The sequence below is a fragment of the Herpailurus yagouaroundi genome, unplaced genomic scaffold, assembly GCF_014898765.1.
Source record: "Herpailurus yagouaroundi ecotype Mexico unplaced genomic scaffold, PumYag 160, whole genome shotgun sequence".
In the NCBI taxonomy this organism is placed as follows: domain Eukaryota; kingdom Metazoa; phylum Chordata; class Mammalia; order Carnivora; family Felidae; genus Herpailurus; species Herpailurus yagouaroundi.
In genome coordinates this window covers 27,957,804-27,970,006 of record NW_024412401.1, presented here as the reverse complement: position 1 = coordinate 27,970,006, position 12,203 = coordinate 27,957,804, and positions in this window count along the sequence as shown.

Here is a 12,203-nt window from a genome sequence, read left to right as displayed (position 1 = left end):
GTTTGGGGTATAAGGCAGTGCTTTTCCTGGTCATATCTTTTATTTATTTATTTATTTTAATTTTTTTTTCAACGTTTATTTATTTTTGGGACAGAGAGAGACAGAGCATGAACGGGGGAGGGGCAGAGAGAGAGGGAGACACAGAATCGGAAACAGGCTCCAGGCTCTGAGCCATCAGCCCAGAGCCTGATGCGGGGCTCGAACCCACGGGCTGCGAGATCGTGACCTGGCTGAAGTCGGACGCTTAACCGACTGCGCCACCCAGGCGCCCTTGTCCTGGTCATATCTTAAATGGGGATGGAGTTGACAGTGGCTATACCTAGTAATGTGCAGTTTTCTGGTGAAATTACTTTTTATTTAATTACTAGTCCCTGCCTCTTTACTACATTTTAATACCAAGAACAAAATTAGGTCCCAAGGCCAATTCCCAAAGGGTAATATTTTTATTAATATAGAAAACAGTCCTGGTAATTGTCAGAGTTATGGGGTCTAGGAGAGAAGTTTTGACTGCTTGCTTTTCCTTGTATATATTTCAGGAGGTGTTAAATCAGAAGATTCTATATTTCCTTTTAAAAATCATATGTAATTGGTAGGAAAACATTAAGTGACAGCTTAAGAGAAAAGTCCGTTCTCTTTAGAGCATGGGTGAATGAGAGCTCATTGAGATAGAAGGTGTCTCAAATGTCACTTCAGGGAGTGACCTGCGTCAGGTCATAGAGGACATATAACCCTTGCTGGCCGCTAGTACCAGAACACTAAGAAAGAAGATATAAATCATAGAATGAGACCATGAAGGCAGATTCTTTGATCACATCTCCTTGGAAGCATTTCTAGTTCTTTTTAATAGAATGTAGATTCTTATGATAATATAAAGATTTATTGTTTCTAAACAAGAAAGATCTATAGCAAAGTCTGCGTTGAACAAGAGCTTTCATTATGAAACTTTTATAAAACTATACCCTGGCACAAAGGTTTAGGGGTCTCACTTTGTCTGATCCTGATCATTGTTTGTTATAAGAGGAAAAAGCATGGTTTTTTTTAGAGTCTTTAAGCCAGATTCAGTGGGCTATAATTCTCTGATAAACCACAATGAAGATAGGGATAGAAAGGAAGGGAAAAGTCTAATAATATAGTTTAAAATCTTGAAACATATACCCGAATAACAATAGCCTGAAATTTTTATAATTCATGGTAAGAAATGTAAAGCATGATGGTTAAAAGTATTGAAGCCAGAAGGCAGCTACACCTTCCTAGCTGTTTGAACTTTACCTGGTTACTTTATCTCCCTTTTCCTCAATAAGTGCACTTGTGCAATGAGAATAAGAATGATAATAAATACTAATTCTAATGATAACATTTATTTTATTGCATTACAAAAATAATCAAATTAATACATAATGTCGTAGACTCTGGGTCTAAAGTTCTCTCTTGTCTCGAAAGAGAGAGGACACAGGATAAACAGTGAGAGAAGGCTAATGTCTGGGAAAAGACAAGAGCCCCAAATAAGGGTTCTGGTCCCATTTTTATCAGGATCAGAAGGCTTACAAACATGGTGATGGATGTGCACAAAGAGACAATGAATCTGTGATCATTAACTTGTGGATGTGAAGGAAAGGGGATCTTGAAGATATTCGGGGTTAGGGGGTTGGGTTAATACAAAACAAAATCCTGAAGGTGTTTTCAGTGGACGTGAGGCACCACCTCTGTTTATCTTAGCTAGCCTAGGGGATGAGACAGGTAGGACATGTGACTTCAAGGTTGACAAGACACCTTTCTTTTGTTAATCATCTCCCCTCTGGGCAACTTCTGCTCTGCAGCACACAGCTGCAGTCTGTAGCCCAATTTACCTGTTTACCTAACTTGGTCCTTCCTTCCTGTGAAAGCAGCTTTCTGCTATAGTACTAAATTGGGGGACACTTCCACCCTGAATACCTAATCTTGTTTATTTCCTATACCTATGTTCTATATTGGGGCCTTTGCCCCTCCATCTCTATACTGGGGCTTCTGCCCTGCCTTCCTTATACTTATTTACCTAATCTTGTTTACCCAAACTTGGGTGTGAGCCTCCTATGGCTTTGTACTTCTTTATACCTTGTTAACCCATTGGTGTAAGCCAAGGGGATTCCTAAAATTATTTCTCCCACGTGTATAGAACAGTACACATAATAAACACTCAGTAAACATTAGCTGATATTCAATGTATCCTCTGTTCCGGGCATTGTGATAGGTATGTTTCTATTTATTGTAGCTGATTTAGTTTTAAAGTAACCCTGAAAATAAGGACACTTACTATCCATACATTTTTCACATATGGAAAATGTGCTGTGCTGACAGCTCAGAACCTGTAGTCAGCTTCGCATTCTGTATCTCCCTCTCTCTGCTTGTCCCCTGCACATGCTCTGTCTCTCTCTGTTTCTCAAAAATAAATAAACAATTGGCACAAAAACAGACACATAGACCAATGGAATAGAATAGAAACCCCAGAACTAGACCCACAAACGTATGGCCAACTCATCTTTGACAAAGCAGGAAAGAACATCCAATGGAAAAAAGACAGTCTCTTTAACAAATGGTGCTGGGAGAACTGGACAGCAACATGCAGAAGGTTGAAACTAGACCACTTTCTCACACCATTCACAAAAATAAACTCAAAATGGATAAAGGACCTGAATGTGAGACAGGAAACCATCAAAACCCTAGAGGAGAAAGCAGGAAAAGACCTCTCTGACCTCAGCCGTAGCAATCTCTTACTCGACACATCCCCAAAGGCAAGGGGATTAAAAGCAAAAGTGAATTACTGGGACCTTATGAAGATAAAAAGCTTCTGCACAGCAAAGGAAACAACCAACAAAACTAAAAGGCAACCAACGGAATGGGAAAAGATATTTGCAAATGACATATCGGACAAAGGGCTAGTATCCAAAATCTATAAAGAGCTCACCAAACTCCACACCCGAAAAGCAAATAACCCAGTGAAGAAATGGGCAGAAAACATGAATAGACACTTCTCTAAAGAAGACATCCGGATGGCCAACAGGCACATGAAAAGATGTTCAGCGTCGCTCCTTATCAGGGAAATACAAATCAAAACCACACTCAGATATCACCTCACGCCAGTCAGAGTGGCCAAAATGAACAAATCAGGAGACTCTAGATGCTGGAGAGGATGTGGAGAAACGGGAACCCTCTTGCACTGTTGGTGGGAATGCAAATTGGTGCAGCCGCTCTGGAAAGCAGTGTGGAGGTTCCTCAGAAAATTAAAAATAGACCTACCCTATGACCCAGCAATAGCACTGCTAGGAATTTATCCAAGGGACACAGGAGTACTGATGCATAGGGGCACTTGTACCCCAATGTTCATAGCAGCACTCTCAACAATAGCCAAATTATGGAAAGAGCCTAAATGTCCATCAACTGATGAATGGATAAAGAAACTGTGGTTTATATACACAATGGAATACTACGTGGCAATGAGAAAAAATGAAATATGGCCTTTTGTAGCAACGTGGATGGAACTGGAGAGTGTGATGCTAAGTGAAATAAGCCATACAGAGAAAGACAGATACCATATGGTTTCACTCTTATGTGGATCCTGAGAAACTTAACAGGAACGCATGGGGGAGGGGAAGGAAAAAAAAAAAAAAAAGAGGTTAGAGTGGGAGAGAGCCAAAGCATAAGAGACTGTTGAGAACTGAGAGCAAACTGAGGGTTGATGGGGGGTGGGAGGGAGGAGAGGGTGGGTGATGGGTATTGAGGAGGGCACCTTTTGGGATGAGCACTGGGTGTGTATGGAAACCAATTTGACAATAAATTTCATATATAAATAAAAAAATAAATAAAAAAAATAAATAAATAAATAAACATTAAAAAATTAAAAAAAATAAAAGATCTGAGAAAACATCTCACTAAAGATAATATATAAGTGGAAAATAAACATATGAAAAAATACTCAACATCATTTTTAGGTAAATGCAAAGTAACACAGCAGTTATCTATTAGGATGGCAAAATTCAAAACTCTTAGGGGCGCCTGGGTGGCTCAGTCAGTTGAGCATCCGACTTTGGCTCAGGTCATGATCTCGCAGTCTGTGAGTTCAAACCCCACGTCGGGCTCTGTGCTGACAGCTCAGAGCCTGGAGCCTGCTCCCGATTCTGTGTCTCCCTCTCTCTCTGCCCCTCCACCACGCTCGCTCTCACGCCCGCGCACGCTCTCTCTCTCTCTCTCTCTCTGTCAAAAATAAATATTAAAAATTATTTTAAAAAAATTCAAAACTCTTAAAATACCAGCTGATGTCACAAATATGGAGCAGCAGGAACCCACCTTAATATCTGGTGGGAATGTGAATGGTACAGCCACTTTGGAAGATCTTTGACAGTATTTTATAAAGCTAGCCATATTCTTACTATATTATCCAAAAATCAAGCTCCTAGATATATACTTAACTGATTTGAAAACATGTCCAGGGGAACCTGGGAGACTCAGTTGATTAAGCATCTCACTTTGACTCAGGTCATGATCTCACAGTTCATGTGTTGGTACCCTGTGTTGGGCTCTGTGCTGACAGCTCAGAGCTGTTATGCCCAGAATTTGTGATCCCTAAAGACCACCAGGGAGCCGAGTCTGATGCAAAAGCAAAAGAGCCTTTATTCGAGCTAGCTCGAGCTCAATCCCCTACCTGCACCGAGGCAGTGGTGAGATACCAGGGAGAGAGAGCGAGTTTCAAAAGGACAAAGGTTTTATTGGGGCCTAGGGGCAGTTGGCGAGGTAATGGCTGTGGCCTCAGCCGATTGGCTGGGGAAGGGTCGGAGTCCTGTTAGGCAGGTGAGTGGGAGGTTACTCAAGGGGAGGAGGCGTGGTCAAGGTGAAGGACACAGAACAAAATGGAGTTGGCTGGCGTAGGCCCGCCCTTTCAAGAGCCTCAAGCCTGATTCAGATTCTGTGTCTTCATCTCTCTCTGCCTCTTTCTGCCTCTCCCTCTCTCTCACAATTTCAAAAATAAATAAAGATTAATTTTTAATTGTAAAAAAGAAAATTTATGTCCATACAAATACCTGTACATGAATGTTTGTGGCATTTCCATTCATGATCTCCAAAAGCTGGAAGGTATCACTGTATTCTTTAATCTGTAAATGAAAGAAAATATCTGTGGTGCATCTATAAAATTAAATACAGCATACGTCATTTTATTTTTTTTTCCTTTATTGTGCATCACAGGTTTTGTTTTGTTTTCTTTTTTTTCAAGTTGAAGGCAACCCTGTGTCGAGCAAGTCTGCTGGCATCATCTTCCAACAGCATTTGCTCACTTCATGTCTCTATGTCATATTTTGGTAATTCTCAAATATTTCAGACTTTTTCATTATATTTGTTAGGGTGATCTATGATCAATTATTACAACTCCCTGAAAGCTCAGATGATGGGTAGCATTTTAAAGCAATCTTTTTTAAATTAAGGTTTATACATTGATTTTTAGACATAATGTGACTGCACACTTACTAGACTACAGGATAGTATAAACATAACTTTTATATCCATTGGGAAATCAAAAATTTCATTTGATTCAGTTTATTATGATATTTGCTTTATTGTGGTGGTGTGGAGTGAACTTGGAGTACCTGCAAGGTATGCCTGTACTGTTCAGTGATAAATAGGAACGAGCCATGAAAAGATATGAGTAAATCATAAATCATAAATTCATATTGCTAAATTAAGCTAATCTGAAAGGGCTAATACTGTATGTTTACATTAATACGACATTCTGGAAGTGGCGCAAGTATGAAGATAGTAAAAAGCTCAATGTTTGCTATAGATTCGAGGGGGTAGTTAAATAAGTGAAGCACAGGGTTTTTGGTTTTTGGTGTTTTTAGGCCAGTGAAACTTTTTTAGTATAACACTACAATGGTAGATATATAACACTATGCATTTGTCAAAACCAGTAGAACTTTATGATGTAAAGAATAGTGTGTGCACACTTTAGGTAAGTAATAAACTTCTTTGATAGGCTGTTGGATCCTAAGGGGGAATGGTGCCTGTGACAAAAGAATCTAACAGTATTTCATATGTATAAAATAACTTCGTGAATGTGAATGTGATGGGGGAAGATGTGCTTATGTAGGTGACTTTGGAAATGAGTGGACACTAATGATAAAGGAAAAATGGGGGGAACCTGGGTGGCTCAGTCAGTCAATCATCCAACTTCGGCTCAGCTCATGATCTCACAGTCTGTGAGTTCTAGCCCCCCATCAGGCTCTGTGCTGACAGCTCAGAGCCTGGAGCCTGCTTCCAATTCTGTGTCTCCCTCTCTCTCTGCCCCTCCCCAACTTGTGCTATCTCTGTCTCTCTAAAATTAAATAAATAAACTTAAAAATTAAAAAAAAAAAAACTTTTTTAAGGAACCATACATACATAGCACATTACTCTTGTTGGTAAAATATGGGGAACTGGTGAATAATTTTGAAGCCATTTTATGTAAATATTGAAATAACCAATTAAATAGAAGGATGGCAGGTGATAGGATCCATGTTTTTCATGATTGGAGTGATGGATTAGATAGAAACAAGAGTCGAAGATTAAAATTACCCATGTGTTAATAGAGTTAGATACATCCATATGAATTCATGAGGATTTAAATACAGAAACAGATGGTTAAATATAGAAATATTTAAAGATGAGTATAGGTGCAGATTCATATACACACATATATTACCTTGTTCTGTCAGTATAAAGAAGCTAGAAGCAACAAAATCTCAGTAGCAACAAACATACCTAGCTCCCGCAGTTCCTAATACCACCTCTTTGAAGAAATGGTTGATTCTGGAAACAGAACAGAAATAATAGAATGAGTCTGGAGCATCTTATAGTACCAAATAATTGATCCAGAGAAAAGGGGGGGGGAAAAGGAAAAAAAGAAACCATGACAGGGTCTGTCAGAAAACCCTCAAAAGACACCTGTTGAAAGAGCTCCCAGTGGTCAAAGCTGGCATAATTTGAAACGAAAGCAAGGAAGGAGGGAAGGGAGAGGGAGGGAGGAAGGAGGGAAGGAAGGACAGACGAAGGAGAGAGGGAAAAGAAGGGAAGGAGGGAGGCAGGCAAAGTTTGATTATTATAATAACCCAGGTTATAAATATCCACGACTCAATACTACTATAAATATGTTATTGAATAAATAAATAAGGGAGAAGAGGTAGATTCCAGTGCAAGAGAATTCCAAATAATTTTTGTAGCTATCTTGCCCTCAAGGAGGTGGAGCAGAACTCTTCACTTTTTAAGTATGGGCTGTGCATTGTAACTTCCTTCCAAAGAGTACAGCATGAATGATTGAGATATAGAGTAACTTTGCACTGGAGCAGCTTACCTAACTACCTCAATTGGGTGATCAAGGTCAAGATCAACAGTGATAAGTCATGTTGATAAGTACCCTTGATCTGACATGATGAAACTGCCACTTCACCTCTGCAAAACCAATAATCATTCTAATCATGAGAAAAGCATAAAATAAATATCAACTGGGGCATACAGAACACCTGTTCTGCACTCCTCAAAACTTTAAAGGTCATCAAAAACAGGAAAATCTGAGAAACTTTAACAGTCAAGAGGAACCTAAGGACACATGATGACTCAGTGTAATGTGGATGTGATTGTGCAACAGAAAAAATAACTCTATGTAAAATTAAGGCAATCTGAATAAAGTATGGATTTTAGTTAATAATGACATATATTATCTCACTGAATGTGCCAAACAAATGTAAGATTTAAATAATAAATGAAACCAAGGGTGGGATTTATGTAACCTTTCTGTGCTATCTTCACAATTTATATGTAAATCTAAAATTTCCTAAAATAAATCACATATTAATAACCATCTATATGTAAGTACACAGACACACACACACAGAACCAATATAGAATATAGATTTGAATACTTTAGAGCATAACATAAATGACATTATTCAGCACATGTGCTCATTCTTCATTTTTTGACAAATAATTTTGGCAAGAAAGAATTGTTTTGATTCCACATGGATATGTGCAGCTCTCTTTCATTCATTTTAAAGGAATGTGATTGAAATGATCACATTTTAGTTCATTTTTCCATTCTTTTTTTCATGCATGCTGGGATTGATTTCAATGTTTTGGCTATAGCTAATGGTGGTACTGTGAACAGTATGCTTACTTATTGAATGTAGGAAATTGTGTCTAAAGTGCATTACTACAAATGGCGTTACTGGGTAATGGAGAATTCACATCTGCAACCAAAATAGGAATGACTCAATTGCATTTTTAAATTTTTTTCAAGTTTACTTATTTATTTTGAGAGAGACAGAATCAGCGTAAGAAAGGGAGGGGCAGAGAGAGAGGGAGACAGAATCCCAAGCAGGCTCTTCACCTTCAGTGCACAGCCCAATGTGGGGCTTGAACTCACGAAATCATGAGATCATGACCTGAGCTGAAACCGAGAGTCAGACGTTTAACCGACTAAGCCACCCAGGTGCCCCATCAATTGCATTTTCTGTGTACACTCCCACTGGAAGTGTATGAGTGTTCTTATATCTTTAAATAAGAACAAATATTTAAATTTAGAATAAATGTCATCTTTTTAAAATGTCATTTTAATGCATGTGACATGATATCTCACTTTGATTTTAAATCATGGTCCTTTATTATTAGGAGATGGATTTCTTGTCCATATGTATTATGTATTTCTTTTTTGTCATATTTATATTAACAGCTATACATTCTGTATTATAATATCTGTCAGTCATATATATGTATACATATATGTATACATGACGTATATGTATACATATATATGACTGACAGATATTATATTATATATATATACAGTAAATATGCACCTTTTGCTTATTTTTTTTCATGTTGTTTATGCTGTCTCTGTGGTTTTGCTTTTGTATTAAGAAAATTTTTGCTAGAATGATATCCTGAAGTTTGAGGAATTCAACCCACCTGGAATTTTATCTGGTATGAGTTAGCAAATAATCCCTCTCCCAATTAATATAAGCCATTGTTTGAGTACCTTTACATTTTTGTATGTACCATTGTATCTCTTCCTCACTGGCTTGCAATTCAAATATGTCATAAATGAATCTGTTATATGTGGTTCTTTCTCTGGATTTTCTACGATGTTTTATTGTGAACATATTTGTTTATTTCTGAAGCCATTAGAGATATTATACTTGGAATACTAGCTCTGTCACTGGACATTTTATATAATCATGGAAACTTTCATTATTTGTCAAATGATCAAAATAGTAATGTTTATGTTTATATAATATTTATATTCTAATTGTTAACAATTTAAATTAATATATAGAAAAATCTAACGATGCCTATACAACAACAGTTATTCAGTAAGTGATGTTTCCTCTTAATTTATTGGTCTCTGTACTCATGTTATATTTGGCTGTCTTTTATTTCCTTCTCTTTGATGTACATATTTGGATCTGTAGATCATGGATGTGCAAACATGAATAACCAAATCTTGTATAACACAAAGATGAACAAATTTCTGTACTTAATTATTTGGATTCAGGAATTTATAGTTTCTCATACTTCTCAGATAATTATATTTTTTACAAGAGAAACAATCTACACTTTACATTTCAGTAAGTTTAAATCCCTGAGGGGTACAGCGATTTTATGGCTAATAGCTTTAGCAGGAAGGTTGCTTCAGAATTTGTCATAAACCGTGCCCCTGTTTCCATGGGCACGAGTTATCTTTCCCCAGATTACTCTGCTTTTGTTCAGTTTGCCATCAGGAGTCACTGTGTTGTTCTTTGCTTTGTACACATAAGCACATCTCTTGCCTGTTTAGAATTCAGTTTCATCTAAAGCATAAGCACCTTAAATTTTAAGAAGAGCTGTGTGTTCCCTCTGGTTCCAGACACCCCACTTATACCCAGCAAAAAAGACCTTGGACCACATCTTCCAGACATTGTTGTCATTTTAGGAGTCCTGTTCCCAGTAGGCCTCCAGAGGCTCCAAGATGGTGGAAAGGAAAGACTTCAGTTAATTCTAATATGCAGAAGTCCGAAAACAGTTGCTATAGGAACTAGAAGAGATAGGAAGACTAAACAAGAAGACTATTAGCTGACAACTGACCCACAGATATAAAGGTTAAATTAATAAATATGCTAAATGTTGTTCAAAAAGGCAGCATGGCACTGGGGCATGGATAAAGGGAAAACATATAATAACTTGGAACTTTTAATTTTTTCTTTGTAATGTTCTTTTCTTCTTATATAACATGAAGCCATATTTTAATAGGAAATTAGCTGTAGTAATTTTATCTTTCTCATAAGTTAAATATTTTAACGGTATATATGACCTTCTTTAACCCTACATTTAATCCTAAAGTCTCGGGGGTTTTTCCTTCAAAACCTGTATTATCTGATATTTGTATACTAACGCCAGCTTAAACAATTCCAATGATGCTGATAGTACTAGAGAAGAACAATGCCCCCCTCCCAACCCCATCACCCCACACATATCATGTGTCATTAGCAGTTTTCCGATATATTAGAAATGTTCCTATATTCTTTATGTCTGCATTTGTGGAGAATTACTGTTTTTTGATAATTACTCATTATAACTTCAGAAGCCAAGATGCCCCTGACAACTAGGAAATAGTTTTTGTCAGTTCAGCTACCCATTTACACAGGCAGCTATTAATTTTCCCTGGTGCCTTGCACTCTAGTGCAGCAGTACCCTTGTTTTATGTTTGAAATTGTTACATAATAATGTTGAAATGGCTGAAGGGAATCATTTGTAGCAGTTTTATTCCCTCACATGGGAGAAAATAGCAAAATAAATCAACAAAGCAAATGTGTACTAAAGCAAGTGCAAACAGCACTGATGAATGATGAAAATAATGACATTGGATTTAAAGCTACTTATCTTTATAATGACTTTTCTTATAGGAATTCTAACACCTGCCCCATTAAGTTTGAATAAAACAAAGTCATCTTTGAACAAACTTTTTTACATTAGCATTTGTACCTATGATTTAGTAAAAATCCTAGGTTATGGTGTGTATTTTTATATGTTAAATTTTATATAAGTTTTATATAAATATAAATACAAATAATATAAATATAAATACAAATAATATATGCATTATATATATAACATCCTCAAATATCTTCATGGCTCTCTTCCTCACTTATATATCACCTTAAGACTGACTCATTCACTATCAAAGGATTCACTACCTAAAGCTTCATGGACATTCCCATCCTTGCTTCAGTTAATATACCATTTGTTCAACATTTCTTATTTTACTAACAAGGACATCGTTTTGTTATACATTGACTGTATGTTCTATAATATGTAAGAGGGAATGAATTTGGGGAAGTTAAGATGATATTTTCATCTCTCAGTCCTGTTCTGTGAAAAATAGTATTAATATATTTTACAATGCTTAGTAATTCTCCATATTTGAACTAATTTTTGTAACTTTTCATTTGTTTTTTTAAAAATTTTAAATGTTTATTATTTTTGAGAGAGAGTCAGGGAGAACGCAAGGGAAGGGAAGAGAGAGAGGGTGACACAGAATCTGAAGAAGGCTCCAGGCTGTAAGCTGTCTGCACAGAAGCTAGACACAGGGCTCGAACTCATGAACTGTGAGATCATGACTTGAGCTGAAGTCGTACACTTAACCAACTGAGCCACCCAGGCACCTCTTGTACCTTCTCATTTAACTGTTCATGTTCTTCTCCAGGACATTAGTCCAGGGTAATTGGGGATAGTGAGAGGAGGCAGTGAAAATCATACTGTATTCCAAGTAAGTTTAATTTAGTACAGATTCCCTAAGTATCTGCCATGCAACCAATATAGCTGTTAACTAGCAACCTGTCCATATATGCTATAGAAGTAATTGTTTTAGAAATTTCTGATGTTAAGAAAGTAAGTCTCCACATAGGATGCTCTATCTTCCTCACAGATATAGAAGCTAGTTGTGATACATTTGGTATTTCCTATATTTATGCATACGTTGAATAAAATTTATGTCCCTAGAACTCAGATTTCTCTTTAAAATAGTCTTTGTCAACAAAATGATGTTTTACTTCATTATTTCATTTGTCAATCCATGACATCCATTCTTTTTCTTAGCAATTCTTTCAATAAACCCATATCAAGTATAAATTGTGTGCATAAAACTTTAACATATATGTTACAGAAAAATATTA